This window comes from Crotalus tigris, unplaced genomic scaffold (genome assembly GCF_016545835.1).
Source record: "Crotalus tigris isolate CLP2741 ecotype Arizona unplaced genomic scaffold, ASM1654583v1 scf7180000017633.3093840, whole genome shotgun sequence".
Classification (NCBI taxonomy): domain Eukaryota; kingdom Metazoa; phylum Chordata; class Lepidosauria; order Squamata; family Viperidae; genus Crotalus; species Crotalus tigris.
In genome coordinates, this window is record NW_024096527.1 from 1,985,358 (window position 1) to 2,000,497 (window position 15,140).

The following is a 15,140-nucleotide window of genomic DNA, read 5'->3' on the forward strand; positions in this document are numbered from 1 at the left end:
CCAACAATTAATCCATTTGCTCATTTAGAAGACTGCTAAATTGTAAATTGTCATTCAGGCAGGGCATGATTGAACCGTAATGGCAGAATATCTAAAATAATATGGTAGCAGTTATAAGTAGGACATAATAAACTCACAGAACTGCCTCCAGATATTTACCCTATTTGGGTAAATTAATGGAGGAGAAGATTCTCCAGATGGATGGGACGTGTAAGTCTGTTGAATAATGTGCAGTAGCTGAAGTTCTTATTGGTTTGAAAGTTCTCACCATGGTGTGACTTCTAGGTATTGCTGTCCTTAGTTTTACAGAGGTCAGGAAGAGATACTGTTAATGACTTGTGGTTACTACAACCTCTGTGTTCAAAGGCAGTCTTCCTTTGAATGTCAGATGCTGTTAGCTGATGAACGGTGAACTTTCCAGATGCACCCAGGTGGCCATTATAGAAGGCAGTTTGTTGAATTCTGTGAATCTTAAAATAGACTTACGGGAGATGTTCAGTATTCTTACATGCTCACTGAGTCTAGCAGTGATAGTTTCATTTCTGAACCTTAATTTCCTCTCTTTAACTCTTTTCACATGTCTATGTCATCTAAAGAATTTTAATAAAAGTGTACAGAAGTATTTTGTACATTTTATTTATTTAGTAACTTCATTCAGCTGCCCATCTCATATACAGGTAGTCCTCAACTTACAACCATTCGTCTAATGACTATTTGAAGTTACAACGAAAAAAGTGAGTTATGACCGTTTTTCACACTTATGACCATTGTAGCATCCCTATGGTCACGTGATCAAAATTTGACAATTTGCCAGATTCACTTAATAATCGTGTTACTAGCTTAACTGCAGTAATTCACTTAACAACTGTGGTAAAAGTCGTAAAATGGGGCAAATTTCACTGTATTGGAAGTAGACATTTTTGGCAAGTTTGGTCAGCTAAAATTTTTGACCCTTGTTCTTCAGCATAAACAACATAAGTTTTTTCTTTTTCTCTCTGAAATAATACGGCTGAAAAGAAGTATTGGGGTAACTTGAGGTTGATCTTTATGTGGAAGGACTGTAGGTTCTGCCGTTTCTGGTACTGCACACAAATGCTTAGATTCAGAATGATTTAAATGCAAGTCTTTGGCACCAGGCTTCAACTGGTAGATCTGAGCACTCTACTATTCCCCTTCCCTCCAAAAAAACAAAAAACAACAGCTGGAAACCGGCCCATTCTTCTTTTATGAGGACTCAAATGAGATTTGCTTCATTCTTGTAAACAGAATTGTTTGTCTTCCCTTCTTACCTTCTCTTGAATGCTTTTCCTAAGATAATCTCTTTTTTTGCTAGAAAGAGAAAGCAGATTTTTCCATTTGAAACTCAGCAGTATGGAAGTCTGCAGAGAAGCTTGTTAGTCTTGAAATATTTCTCCTCAGGCAAAACTGACCAGCATCAGCTGGCCTCTTCCTGGACCCTGCAATAAAAGCCAGACTATTTGGAACAAGTTTGTTCAGGCTTCAGTTCTTTTTTACTTTGCCCTCTGAGCTGAGGTTGAAACAGTTGAAACTATTTTTTTTTTATGCAGGAACAGATTGGAAACCCTTACGCATATTCTGCATGTATTTGCGTGTCCCTGGGTTTTTTACTCATAAATCCTTAAAATAACATATGTAAAAAGAACTCTAGATAGGCACTGTGTCTTTGGTTTAGCCTGGATATGGAGAAAACACACCCTTTGGGGCAAAATAATAATAATAATAATGACCTGACATACAGCTTTGTTGTATTTTCCACAACCTTTTTTGTTATTTTGAATCTGACAATGCTTATTCTTCATTTTCCCCTTATTTTTAATCACAAACAAGGCCTTATGGATATGAGTATGCTTGAAAGAAGATAGAAATTCCAAATAAGTACTTATAATGGTTGTATAGGTCTGCATGAAAAGGAAAAAAAAAAGATAGGGCAACTTTTAAAGGAGGTTTAATTTTTATGCTTCTCTTTGAGCTGCTGGGGAGTATCGTTTGGGGCAACATCGTTACAACATGTTGAGGCTAAATGTGTTTTGCTCTTGGGGAACACTTTAATATATAATTCTTCATGTGTAAGAATTGCTCACAAAAGCTGTCTTTTTGCTTTCACTATTGATTGAATTATCTCTATGTAACAGTGATCAATAGAACACCTACAGCAGGGGTGTCAAACTTGCGACATCATGTGACGTCGCGCAACGTATCAGGCCGGTTTTGCCATTGCCAGCAATGGGGTAGGTGTGGCTTCAGTATGATGAAACCGGATCATGGGCCGGCAATTCTGACTTACAGTTAACAGATTGAGGTTTTGTTTTTAAATAAAACTATGCTGTTTTGTAGAATGCTTGTATGGCTGCCTTCCCTTAAATGTAATAGGTTAAATTATAAATGTTACTTTTCAACTCCTGTCCTCCTGGATTTTTGAGCTGAGTATATGGTAATTAGATACTAGTTGTCTTATTACCATATAATAACAACTCTCTTTTTAACAGAGATAGTGTGTATATTTCATGCTTCTGTTCTTGTTTGGATCTGCTTGCAGTTATAGTGTTTGCTTCCCTCTGTATGGATGCAAAATCTTTTTGAGGAAAAGGAAGTTGTTCTTAATGTCTTTATTTTCTTGAATACAAGGGGTAGGCTACATAACTAATGGAAAGCCCAGTTCAAGAAAGAACACATTAATTTAGCAGTGCCACCTTTTTCCATCACCAAATCTTTTTTCTCTCTTCACCCCAACCCTCCATTTTTTAAAAATTTCTTTCCCGCTGCCTCCCTTCCTGCTTTTCTGTTTGATCAGTCTGGACTGAGTATTGAATCAAAAAAGCCTTAGAGCTAGTAGAAGGAAATAGTTCTTTGCAAGCTTTCTCCCTAGAGGCAGAGTCTCCTTTGAAGTACTAGTTGTAAATACATTGAGAATTTGGGGTGGAAGGGATGATCAGGCGATTTCCTCCCCCCCTTTTTTTTTTTTTGTTCAAACAGCAGCAGATGGAATCCAGATGGAGAAAAGGGAGAAAGTAGCTGGAAGAGCTGGTAAAAAGATCCATTTTTCAGAGGGCCACAGGAATATTGTGGTATTTTCTTCAGAGATAACAGAACAGAATAACAGAATGGGAAAAGACTTTGGAGGTCTTCTAGTCCAATCCCCTGTTCAGTATCTATATTTTTGAAATTTTTAGTTAAGTGGAAAAAAAATGCCTTAAAAAAATTACAGGTAATCCTCAATTTACGACTACAATTGAACCCAACATTTTTGTTGCTAAGCAAGACAGTTGTTAAATGAATTTTGCCCCATTTTATGACCTTTCTTGCCACAGTTGTTAAGGGAATGACTGCAGTTGTTAAGTTAGTAACACGGTTAAGTGAATCTGGCTTCTCCATTGACTTTGTCAGAAAATCTCAAAAGATGATCACCTGACCACGGGACACCACAACCATCACAAATACGAGTCAGTTGCTAAGTGTCTCTTTTGATCACATGACCATGGGGATGCTGCAACATTTGTAACTGAAAAGGGTCCTAGGTCACTTTTTTCAGTGCCCTTGCAACCTTGAATAGTCACTAAATGGAACTGTTGTAAGTCGAGAATTGCTTGTATTTCACTGATTCCTAGACTGGCCAAGCTTCTGCTAAAAGGATTGTTTTTGATGGTATCTGCCTATAAAAAGAGTTTCCCACTGTGACTGTGGATGAGTCACAGAATAGACTCTGTTGGAAGCAACCTTAGTCTGGAGCACTCCTAGCATTGGAATCTTTGGTCTTCAAGGGCGTTCATTCATCTGGTTTGATGGGAGGTAGTTTTGCCCTGTTGTGCATTAAGCGCAATCACTCAGTTGCTCCTGAATCATTCAGTTGCTCCCAGACAGACCCAGATAGTCACATTGTAAGTTGAAAGCAATTATTTTCTCCAAGGAGATCATATTAAGCATGACTCCATCACTCAAGACGCAACAGAATTCCCTGCTTTTGGGAAGGCATACACCCACATATTCTAAAAAGCAAACAATTTTGCATTGTAAATATGACAGTAAAGGAAAAGTAATGTTATCTGGTTCTATTGACATGGAGGTGGGACCTCATTTCCAGACAATCTGTGGAGAGGAATGGTTGGAGAGAAAGACAACAAAGACAACAAAAGTAAAGATAAGAGACCAAAGACTGTGAAGGACTAATGCACTTAATTGTAATGTGCATATTTACGTAATATGCATTGCAGATAATGGCCCTTTTTGAATGCAAGCTAGACCCTGAACCTCTGCTTGCAGAGTCCATATTTAGATATGTTTCCTTTACAAAATTCAGAGGGTGTTACAATAAAAACCCATACCAGCAATACAGGGAAATTATATAAAGACTGTCAGTATTGCCTATTCCCCCATTTTTTAAAAAAAAGTAATTTGAATAACAATGGCATGGGGAAAGAGAAGAATGGAGATGTAATAATCATGTCTTCATTCCATCTATCAAAATATAAGTCTTCAGCTCAGTGTATATAGGTAAAATGTATCTATGGTGTATATGGGTGTGTGTATTTTGCATGCATATACAGTTGTCTCTCTTGATCTGTGCTTTAGCCGTTTGTAGCTGTTAGTTCTCTGCTAATTCAAGGCCCCTTTTCTAGACAGCCTTTTCCCTGCTTCTGAGCTTCTTGTTTCCAGCCCTGTGTAAGGAGGGTTGTGTGTGTGTGTGTGTGTTGTCCTCTTTTGCTGCTTCTGTTAATGATTAAGCTTTCCTTAGCCTACTTGTCTCCAAGATGTTTATTCCCTGTTTACTGAATTCTCAGCTTCAACCTCACCGTCCTCCAAGTGAAGAGAACTAAACCTGTCTTTCATTGCATTCCCCTTCCCTTCCGTGCATGAAAGAATCTTTTGCTTTTTTTTTGGTATTGGCTGTAACATTCTGTTCTTTTTTAGTTTCCCTCAAGCATATTAGGCTGCAAGTGACATCACTCAGTTCAGCCAATACCTACGGGAGGAAGGTGCTCAAACAGCAGGCTGCAATTATGAACTGTTTTTAACTTGTTGTTTTCTTTTGACTGTAAACCGTTTTCAGATATTTTGTAGGAAGCCGTATTGTAAAGTAAAACAACTAATAAACATTGCACTGAGGCTGTTTTAAATAGAAGGCCCTTAGTTGCCTTAGTCTAGGCGTTCTTCCTTTTCCCACTACTAGCCAACTTTCCTGCCTCTGTCGCCTCCCCAAGGCAAAACCCTGCTCCTAGGAACTTTGCCTGTGTCTTGAAAGTCAGGGTTAAGAAGTCACTCTGTATCTTTGCCAAGGCCTTCTGCCCGGGACAGCCCCTGTGGTAGCTTGGCAGGCCCTGTCTCATATATCCTGTTAGCCCCGTCTTGTTTACATTCCTCTGTTCCTTTTTTTCCCAGGCATTTGCTTGCCAAGGCTATAGCCTATCAGCAGGGCTTGGAGAGCATTCAGAAAGGAAGAAAGGAAGGGAAGAGGGGAAAAAAAAAGTTTGTTGGAAGAATGCCGAGTAGAACTTGCTGCCAGATGCTTAACTAAGCAAATCCCTGGCAGGGATCCAAAGGTGAACACCGCGTGTTCGCCTCTTCCCTCCCTTGACATATGTTGGGAGAGCTTTTCTCAGAGCAGGCCAGCTAGCAGATCTTGGTGTGTTTCTCTTTCATGTTGCTCAGCGGCTCTGGAGAAAAGCTTTGTACCTTCTAGAGCAGATTCACAGAGTCCTGCAGTTGAAAGGGACCTGCTCTTGTCCAGCGTAGGAAAGCAAAATGAAGCATGCCAAATAAATTGCTGACTCGATTTTGCTTGAATGTAACTGGTAAAGAGAAGCACACCGCCCCTCTTGATAATCCTTTCTAGTGTTCTATTGCTTTCAGCAGTAGGAAGTTTTTTCCTCAATTCAGCTGGAAATCTGTCATCCTGTAATTTCAGACCCTTATTCTGTGTCTTGCACTCTGGGATAGTACAGGTAGTCTTCAACTTAACGACCACAATTGAACCCAAAATTTCTGTAGCTAAGTGAAACATTTGTTAAAATGTTTTCTCCCATTTCACAACCTTTCTTGCACAGTGGCTTCCCCACTGACCTTTGCTTGTCAGAAGGTCGCAAAAGGTGATCACATGATTCCTGGACACGGCAACTGTCATAAATATGAGTCAATTGCTAAGCATCTGAATTTTGATCATGTGGCCATGGGGATGCTGTAATGGTTGTCAGTGTGAACTACAGTCATAAGTCACTTTTTCAGTGACGTCGTAACTTTGAATGGTCATTAAATGAACTGTAAGTAAGTCGAGGAGTACCTGTAGAGAGCAGATTGTGGCCTCTTTCTGTGTGGTAACACTGTTCAAGCACCCAAAGGAGTAGCCTCTTCAGTTCCCCCAACCTCTGATTATAAGATTTAATCTCTAATTTCCCAATTCATCTGGGTTGCTTTTATTTTGAATCTACCCCAGTTTGTCTGAATCCTCCTTAAAATTTTTGCTTCTTGTGTGTTTTTGTGTGCACGCCCATGTGCATTGTATTCTAGCATTTATGCCCATTTGCAGCATCCTGCAATCATGTGACCCATATTTTATGATGATTTTGCTGAAAATAGCATTTACTTCTCATTTTCAGCAAAACTATGCCCATAGCAAGCCATTGGCTTGCTTAATGACTGCCACACAAAAGATCATAAAACAAGTCAGTCACAGGACTGACTCGTTTTACAACTATCGTGAGTTATGACCATGATGGCGAGGCTCAAGGACTGTACTTGGATTTCCAATGCTTTAAGGCTTTATCAGTAACCATTTGCAATGATAAAGAAATACATATGCAGGAGTCAGGGATAGGGACCTTACAGCTATAGGCATGCTGAACCACAGCTTCCAGCATCTGGAGGGCCATGGGTTTATCAGCTCTGGTTAAATCTTAATTGGCAGGAAGGGATCCATATAGCTAAATCCATCCACATTAATCTACTTTATTCCAGGTCAAATTGTTTATCCATCTGCTGTGAATGGTAATAGCTTTTTGGGACCTGGGCAACAGGGAGTGTTTTTCACCATTATCTGTTACTAGAGATAATGATGATGATGATTGTGGTGTTTCTTTCTTAAATTTATACCCTGTATTTTCTTAAAGGGGATCAGTAGGACACATTGACTGCATTGTCCACTAAAAGGATAGATGGATATCCTTTTACAACACTCTGTACCTGAGTGTCCTTGAAATTCTTCTCATTCTCTCCCATCAAATACATTTGGCTTAAAGTAACTTCATGAATTTTCAAGGCTGAGGCTGGATATGAACTTGGTTCTTCCTGCTCCAGTTGTTCAGCACTACATGACTCTGACTGTTAAGCTGAGAGGGAGCAACTAGTTCGGAGTCCTCCAGAGAGAAGGGACCAGGGCCCAAGTCTAACCCTTCCTAATCTAGCCCCTTCACCTATTATCATCCTGGGAATTTCCATGACCAAGGGGGCATTAGAATCTGGAATTCTTTAGTCTTAGACCAGCACCTTCATCATTCTACCACACTGGTTCTTGTTCCTAGAGCAGTGGTTCTCAACCTTTTTAATGCCATGACCCCAACCGGTCGTAAGTCGAGGACTACCCAACCGGTCGTAAGTTGAGGATACCCAACCGGTCGTAAGTTGAGGACTTTCCCTGCCCTGGAGCGCCGCGCATGTGTGGTGCCGCCCCCTGCACCGGCCGAGGTGTAGCTGGCAAGCAGCAGAGATGGCGCAGGCCAACCACCGGCTGGGCCACCAGCTGGCCCAGCCCAAGGGAGGTAAGGCACCCACCAGGCCCCACGCGCACCAGCAACCCTCCCTGTGCCCGCCGGCCTCCCACCCCTGGCCCTCTTTTACTTACTTAGTTGCTCAGCAGGGAGGGGTGGAAGCTTCCAGAAAAGCTCGCCTTCGCTGCAGACAACTTGCAACACCATTTGCAGGCTGGGGCTTTTGGCGGGCTCAGCAGGGCAGAGACAGCCTGGACAATTCCTATTGGCTTTCCAAAGCCAATAGAATAAAAGGGAGTAGCACAGCTAAGGAAAAGGGGGGGGGGAATGGCGGACTGCGTTGTTTGGCGACCCCTGTGAAATGGTCATTCGACCCCAAATGGGGTCCCGACCCACAGGTTGAGAACCACTGTCCTAGAGGGAGGAAAGTATCCCCAAATCATCCAAGGAGCTTCCATGGCTGAGGGTGGACTATCACCTGGGTATTCCCACTTTGTCCAACATTTTAACTGTTGTACCACATTGACTCTCTTTTAAGTGAAAAACTTGATGGTTAAACCCACAGTTCAGCCTGTGAAACAAGTGCTTTGACTCAGAGCCGTAAATTTTCTTTCCCCAATTTGTCTGTCTGTGCGGATTACCTGTCATCTAGATTTAGGCTTTCACTCAGGAATACCGAGGATAGGCAATTTATTTATTTATTTATGAGACTTATATACCGCTTTAAGTGCAAGCACTCTCCAAGCGGTGTACACCAGTAAGCAATGTATATATATATATTTACATTGCCCCCAACAATCTGGGTCCTCATTTTATCTACCCCGGAAGGATGGAAGGCTGAGTCAACCTTGAGCCGGTAAGATTTGAACCGCTGACCTGCTGAACACAGTCAGCTAAAGTGGCCTGCAGTACTGCACTCTAACTGCTGCGCCACCTCGGCATCTTCTAAGCATTTTGTATTGCGCTTTGCATAAACCCACCCAGTGTGTGCTTGTGTATTTCTGTGTGTACACTGGACAACGATTGTGCAGGCTAGAGTCTGGATGAAAACTGGGTGCTTGTGTTCTGTTTGCACGTAGGTTATGAGGATGTGTTGCATGAATATGCTGTGCTGGTAATTACCTGACTGTTGTGCTGTTTCAATCCAATTAAGTAATCAGATCTCATTGTGCTTGAGGCTTGTTTTTCCTTCTTTAAAATGTGCGCATGTTGTTTCACAGAAACTGCCAGAGTTAATGGAAAACTTTCAACGCTTGGCTTCTGACAGGGCTTCCCCTTTTCTTTCTTCTTTCTCCCTTTCCCTTCATCATTCAAAACAGGGGTTCTCACAGCAGTCTTTTCCTCTCCTCCTTTTCCACTGTACACCTCTACTTTCTTCTGTGTCATTTGCACCATTTTGCCGAATTCAGCTGGCTCAGTGGGGTTCCTTCTTCCTTCCTGTTCTACCTTTTTTCCAGAGAAAATTTCTGTATAGGTCCTTGACCAATATTTCTTCTCTCTCTAGTTTTGTACAGTTTGCCTTCAAATTTGTGACCTCCGGGCGTATTAATTGGTTGTATTTTAGCATGTATAAAATATTAAAGATAGTGTTTGGTAATGTATTTATTTGCTGGGGTATTATGCTGCTCCCATTTAGAGAAATTTTGAGTAGCTTACACTCTGCTCTTTTGGTAAGAAGATTAAAATAAAAGAATATCGTAAAAAGACAATTAGCAATAGAAAATAAAATGCTTTTATTAGCTTTATTACCTCAGTTTACTTAAAGGAAGATGGTTCTTACCAAATTCAAAGAAACCCAGTAATCTTTAACCTCACTTCCACCCCTACCTCCTAATACAGTATAGGTAATCCTCGACCTATGACCACAATTGAGCCCAAAATTGCAAGACTTATTATGCAAGACAGTTGTTAAGTGAATTTTGCCCCAAACGGAGAACTGAGATTGCCTCCCTCCCTTGGACCCCTTAGCAAGCAATTGTGGGGTATCTTTTCAGCTGCTAGGGATCTGGGCCAATTTGATTTTCCTTATATTTCTTCAAAGTGCACCCTGAGAGAAACATGTTGGTAAAATTCACTAAACCACTTGCAAGTGTTGTTAAAGAAGTGTAATGTTTAAGAAGTGCAAAACCTGTCACGTTGTAATAAACTGGGCTGTGTTGTACATCGCAAAGGGAGTCCATTCCGTTACTCTTAGAATTTGAAGCTCTCTGATTTCTCCATAATGCAGGACAATTTTCTCCTAACTCCTCCCCAGTTATGCAAGGTTTGGTGAGATGCCGCAAAACCTTTCTTGCTTGGTGAGTCAGTAAACCTGACAAAGCAATTTGAGACATGGCCTGTACCCATTTCCGGTGCAATTTCCTTCCTTCTCTTCCTTCCTCCTCCTCTTTCTATACTCCCCCCCCCCCCTTCAGCCTTAAAGCTGCTGCAATATTTCCCAGCAATGAACTCTTTTGTTGTAATTGTACTCTGGAAAGGCTTGATTGGATGTCTTTGTTAGATTTGCCCCAAATGGCAAAAGTCTTGTGGTGTGGAAAATGCTGTCATTGTGCCGTGCTCACATGCTCCAGACCTAAAAGGAGGTGTAGTCAGGCATTTTAGATTGGAAAAAAGCAAACCTAAAATTAAGTATGGGAAGAGAGATGGTAAAAATAAACTGTTTAAAAAGCAAACTTCCCTTTCTGGCAGTACTTGAAACCTGAATTGCTTAATAAAGCAGATACAGGATTTGTCTAAAATCTTTATTTTAAAGTTCAGACAAATCTATGGGGAAATAATGTCTCTATGTTTAGAATGTTAGATTCCCCTTCATTGAACAAGATGAAATAGAGATGGGACAGCCATGTGGCCAAGATTAATTTGGATTCCTGCATTGAGCAGGAAATTGGACTCTTTGAGTAGTCTATCTCTAAATTTTACATGGATAGGGATCTATAACTCTTACTGCTAAGAACCTGGGTATCCAGTGTGGTGTTTCAAGGTAGGAATGTCTCTTGCTCTGTATTATTATTACATTAAAAAACTGGAAAGCTACAAAATGATGGCCCACCCATTTTTCTCTCCCGGGGCCTTTCAAACGCTTTTTAGATAATAAACATTGCCAGTTATTGCTTTGGAAATGGGCTCACCTGTCTAGAAAAGGGGCAGAGGGTAAACACAGGAAGCATCCTGTAAGAGGAACTGGTATAGTAGCATTCTGGTAAATCTGGTTTGGAACTGATTGTGTCTTCTGTAGCTGTCATTTTCTAAATAGACAGTTTGTCCCAGCAGCCATTTTATGCAAGCATCCACAGTATTTTCTCAACATTCCAGTTGTGCCCATCAGCCCTAAAAGGCTGCAAACCACTACTCTAGAGACTGGGTTAAACAGTTGTGTGATCTGATCCGGCTGTGGAAGCCAAATTGGGAAAGACCTTGCTTTGCCTTACCATATTAAAGATCCTTCAGTTGTGGGGGAATGCATGGAACCAGGTGAAGCAGCTAGCTAAATATGGGGAAACTAAGCAGATGTCTTCAGAAAGCTGGTTACAAGCATTGACATGGCAAATCTGCAACTGGTACCTGTTCATATCTGTAGGAACTCTAGAGTGGTGATTAAACCCAGTCTTCCCCTACCTGGCACCTTCCACATTGTTGAGCAACAACTGCCATCATTCCCAACCAGGGAGACTGGATGATCATGAGAGGTTCCACTGCAGACATTTGGGGAGGATTGCCCTCTGATTGCTTCTCCTTTCTATCCTTCCAAGTAGAAGATTCAGTCTTGGTGTAAAAACTCCTGGCAGTGAAGGAGTTGGTGGGGCTTCCAGAGAGCCTTGTCCACAAGTCAAGGGCGTGAACAAGAATTATTGAGGTTAGAAAGCCAAGCTCTGGAGGCTGTTCCCTGCTCCCAGGGGGCTGCTACTGAACGAGCGGAGGTCAGATTAGAAGGTGACCCCCCTCGGATACTAACTATGCTTGCTAGCAGAACAAAAGCCCAGTGGACAAAGTGGTGGTGAGGAAGGCAATTATTTCAGCTTGTTGGGTGTCGATGAGTTGAAGAGAAAACATCAGTTCAAAGAAAAGGGCTTGTCTTCAAGAAGAAAAATTAGCAAGCCATATGTACTCCCAAAGACCTGTTGAGAAAGCCACTTGGTGCTTTTCTATAAGTGCAGTAAGAATATTCCTGGGCAAGGGAAGTCCCCAAAATACGTTATTGGAGGTCATCTTTCCTCCATGAGACGTGTCTTGGGGATTGAATCCCACAGGTTCCTTAGTTTGCTGAATCAAGGATACCAAACAGAAGAACTTTCAGCATTAGCCATTCTGAAAAGATTACAACTAGAACATAAATGCAGATTCTTTCCTCTATCTGTCTTTAAAGGCAGAACTGTCCAGGGATAGACTGCATCTGTATATGGAAGCTTCAGGTAGCAACCATGACACCTCTCGCCTTCACTTTTTAAATCTCTCTGGTATGTTTTTTTAAAAAATAAACCCTAAGAATATCCTGGTTGGAGGAGGCCAGGGTGGGTTTAACTAGTCTAGCAATCCTCTCTTTGCTTGTGACCAATCTGGGAAGCTCTTGAGGAGTTCCTAAAGGCCATTTTCTCCTGCCCAATGTCTATTGTTCAGAAGTATTTAGCTTCTTCAATTGGAAGGTTCATTCTTACCTATCCTTAAATAGTTAAAAAAAATTGTTTTTTACACTGAATGTATCAAGTCCTTAATTTTCTAAGAATTCAAAACAATTAGAACAATTAATCAGTGGAACAACTTGCCCCCAGAAGTGGTGAATGCTCCAACACTGGATGTTTTTAAGAAGAGATTGGACAACCATGATTCTGAAATGGTATAGGGCTTACTGCCTGAGCAGGGGGTTGGACTAGAAGACCTCCAAGGTCCCTTCCAACTCTGTTATTCTGTTATAAACCAAAATTCTGCTTAGCCCAGCATCCTGATTCCAAGTGTGGGCAACTAAATGCTTTTGGAGAAACTTCAGAGAGAGTATCAAAATAGCATGTCTTTTGTCTTTCAAAGCTGATATTTAGTCGCTTAATGCCTAGGCTAATGGGAATATGTAGTCAAGGAGAAATAAATTCTTTGTGAATTTTTGTCTGATTCTTCGCCTTTCCCTACCTTGCATTCTAAAGTCTCAAGGCCATTGCTACAACTTACGGGAAAAAAACTGTTTACACAATTGAGAAATAACCCAATTCTTCTTCTTCTCTGCCTTTTATCTCCTTGAATTGTAAAACTGTGGCCATCAGTAGTTGAGGGTAAAAAAGTAGAAAGGCAGGGATTGAATTGGGGGGAAAATTTTCACATCATGGGATGTCTTATCATATACACAAGAAGACTTGAGATGAGTTGTTCCTTTTGCTTGGCTTGTATAATGGTAGAAACTGGATTTTGGGTATTGTCTGCAGCTCTGTGTTACTGATTTGAGTCAGTTCTAGCAATATGGCAATATTCTGTGCTCACCCAAAGCAGTTCAGTTGATTTTTTTAAAAAAATCTTTCAGTTTTGCCAATTACACAGTCATGGCTAAGTCTGAGAAAAGGTATTTCAACAAGTTATTGCTACTTGACTAGTAGCTTTATTTTAAAGTCCGTGCCATTTCCGTTTATTATCATCGGCTTGCTTTTATATTGCCTTTCTAAGTTTTTTTTTATGGAAGTGTCTAGACTAAGTTTATCACTGGTAGTTATTGCCTCCCTGAGATAACAAGAAATGTTTCATCTTGGGTGACAGTGACCCCTTTTTCTTTTGGCCATTTTAATGATGGGCAATACACCCAGCAATTGAACCATAATGCTGGGATGTCATTCAGTTCTAGGCATTAAAAAGTTTATCTTCCAGTGATTCTTCAGTAAGGATGCATATGGAGTTCTGCTTGACGTAAATATTTGTATTGTGGGTGTGGCATTGGTCTGTTTGATAGGATTTTGCCCCAAATGCCAATTTCTTCCCTTTCCTTCCCAGAAATTCTAGCTTAAGTTATCCTGTCCTTCAATTCATGCTGCTTTTGTGCTTTTATGAGTCCAGCAATTAAAAATGAAGAGTGGGAGAATATGGGGTGGGAGAATCTTATCTGAAATAGCAGAATGAAAAAAGCAGTAATATTGTTCTCCACACCCAGTTGCCAAGATTATTCTTTCCCCATTCTTTACATTTGCCTGCTATGATGAAGATAAACAGTGAACATGAGTATAAAAAGTGAAGAGGTTGGGATCACCACAGTGTTTAAGACTTAATTAATTATTCAGCAAATTATGGTTTAAAAAAACTATGATTTTAATATAATCTGTAAATCAAAACCCCAATGTGTCATCTAGAAGAAGTTGTTGACTTAGATCCTGCATCTGCTAAGAAACTTGCCATTTTGTCTTCATCAAGCTCTGTCTTTTACTGTGTAAAATTTACTGTGTAAATGATGTAAGGATGGAGCATTCAGTGGAATATTGGGATTAATCAGTGATCTGGTGCTGCTCTTAAAAATCTACTTCTGAGTTATAAGATAATTTCTTGAGATATTTTAAGGATTGTACTAAGACTTTGTGATGAATTTTTATAAGAGATGCTCTGATGGATCAGTGGTCCCAGAGATGAGTTGAGTATTCTATTAAATGGCTTGGTGGATTAGAATGATCCTTAATCTAACTCAATGGGACACCTCTTTTTGTCTTTTTAAGGTGTCATCTGTGTAACGTGAGGTAGTCCAAGAGAGCACCTCCATCTATCCTTTGCCTCTGATTTTTCTCTCTGCATCTTATTTTACACAGTTTTGGAGTTCAGAGCAGCATAGATAAACTGATCTGGTGATCCAGCGTGGTCTCTTATATGTCTATTACAATAGACACAATTGTTTGTGGAGATTCTGCAGCTTAAATCAGTTCAAAATACTGATTGTTACTAGTAAATCTTCATGTAGTGTGATAGTGAAATTACACCAGGGTCCTTCTTCCTGAGTATGAATGTTCAGTACAAATATCCAGTACCCAGAGAGGGCCTGTTGAGAGCCCACCCCCACATGGGGTTGTGGGCCAGACATCGGACCTTCTTAGTGGTAGCCCCACATTTTTGAAACTCTTTCAGGTAAAAAGGTATGGTATATGGTGTATGGTATGGTTCGGTATGGTATGATGGCAAGCATCCATTAACTCATTCTGTTATAGCTTATTAAAGTTGATTATGTTTTTAATTTGTCCTGCACACTATGGAGTGTGCATCTACCAAGATTGGAGCAGTAAGCAATAATTTTAAATAAATAGCATTTTGATGTAGAACAAAGTAGAATCAGCTTCAAATTCTCATACAGCCCGGAATCTTCTCAGACCAGTCTGCATCCCAGGATTGTCGTGAGGGACAGTATTAATGCAAGACATGCATAGTTAGGTCAACTGATATGCAGGCTGGTAATGTTGAAAGACTGAAGAACGAAGC

At 40.6% G+C, this 15,140-nt stretch overlaps 1 protein-coding gene across 2 annotated transcripts in view; it reads left to right on the top strand.

Annotated features, from left to right (window-relative positions):
- ARID3A (AT-rich interaction domain 3A) overlaps window positions 1-15,140 on the top strand; it is a 79,752-nt gene that overhangs the window by 13,838 nt on the left and 50,774 nt on the right. The gene's annotated exons all lie outside the window — the stretch shown is intronic.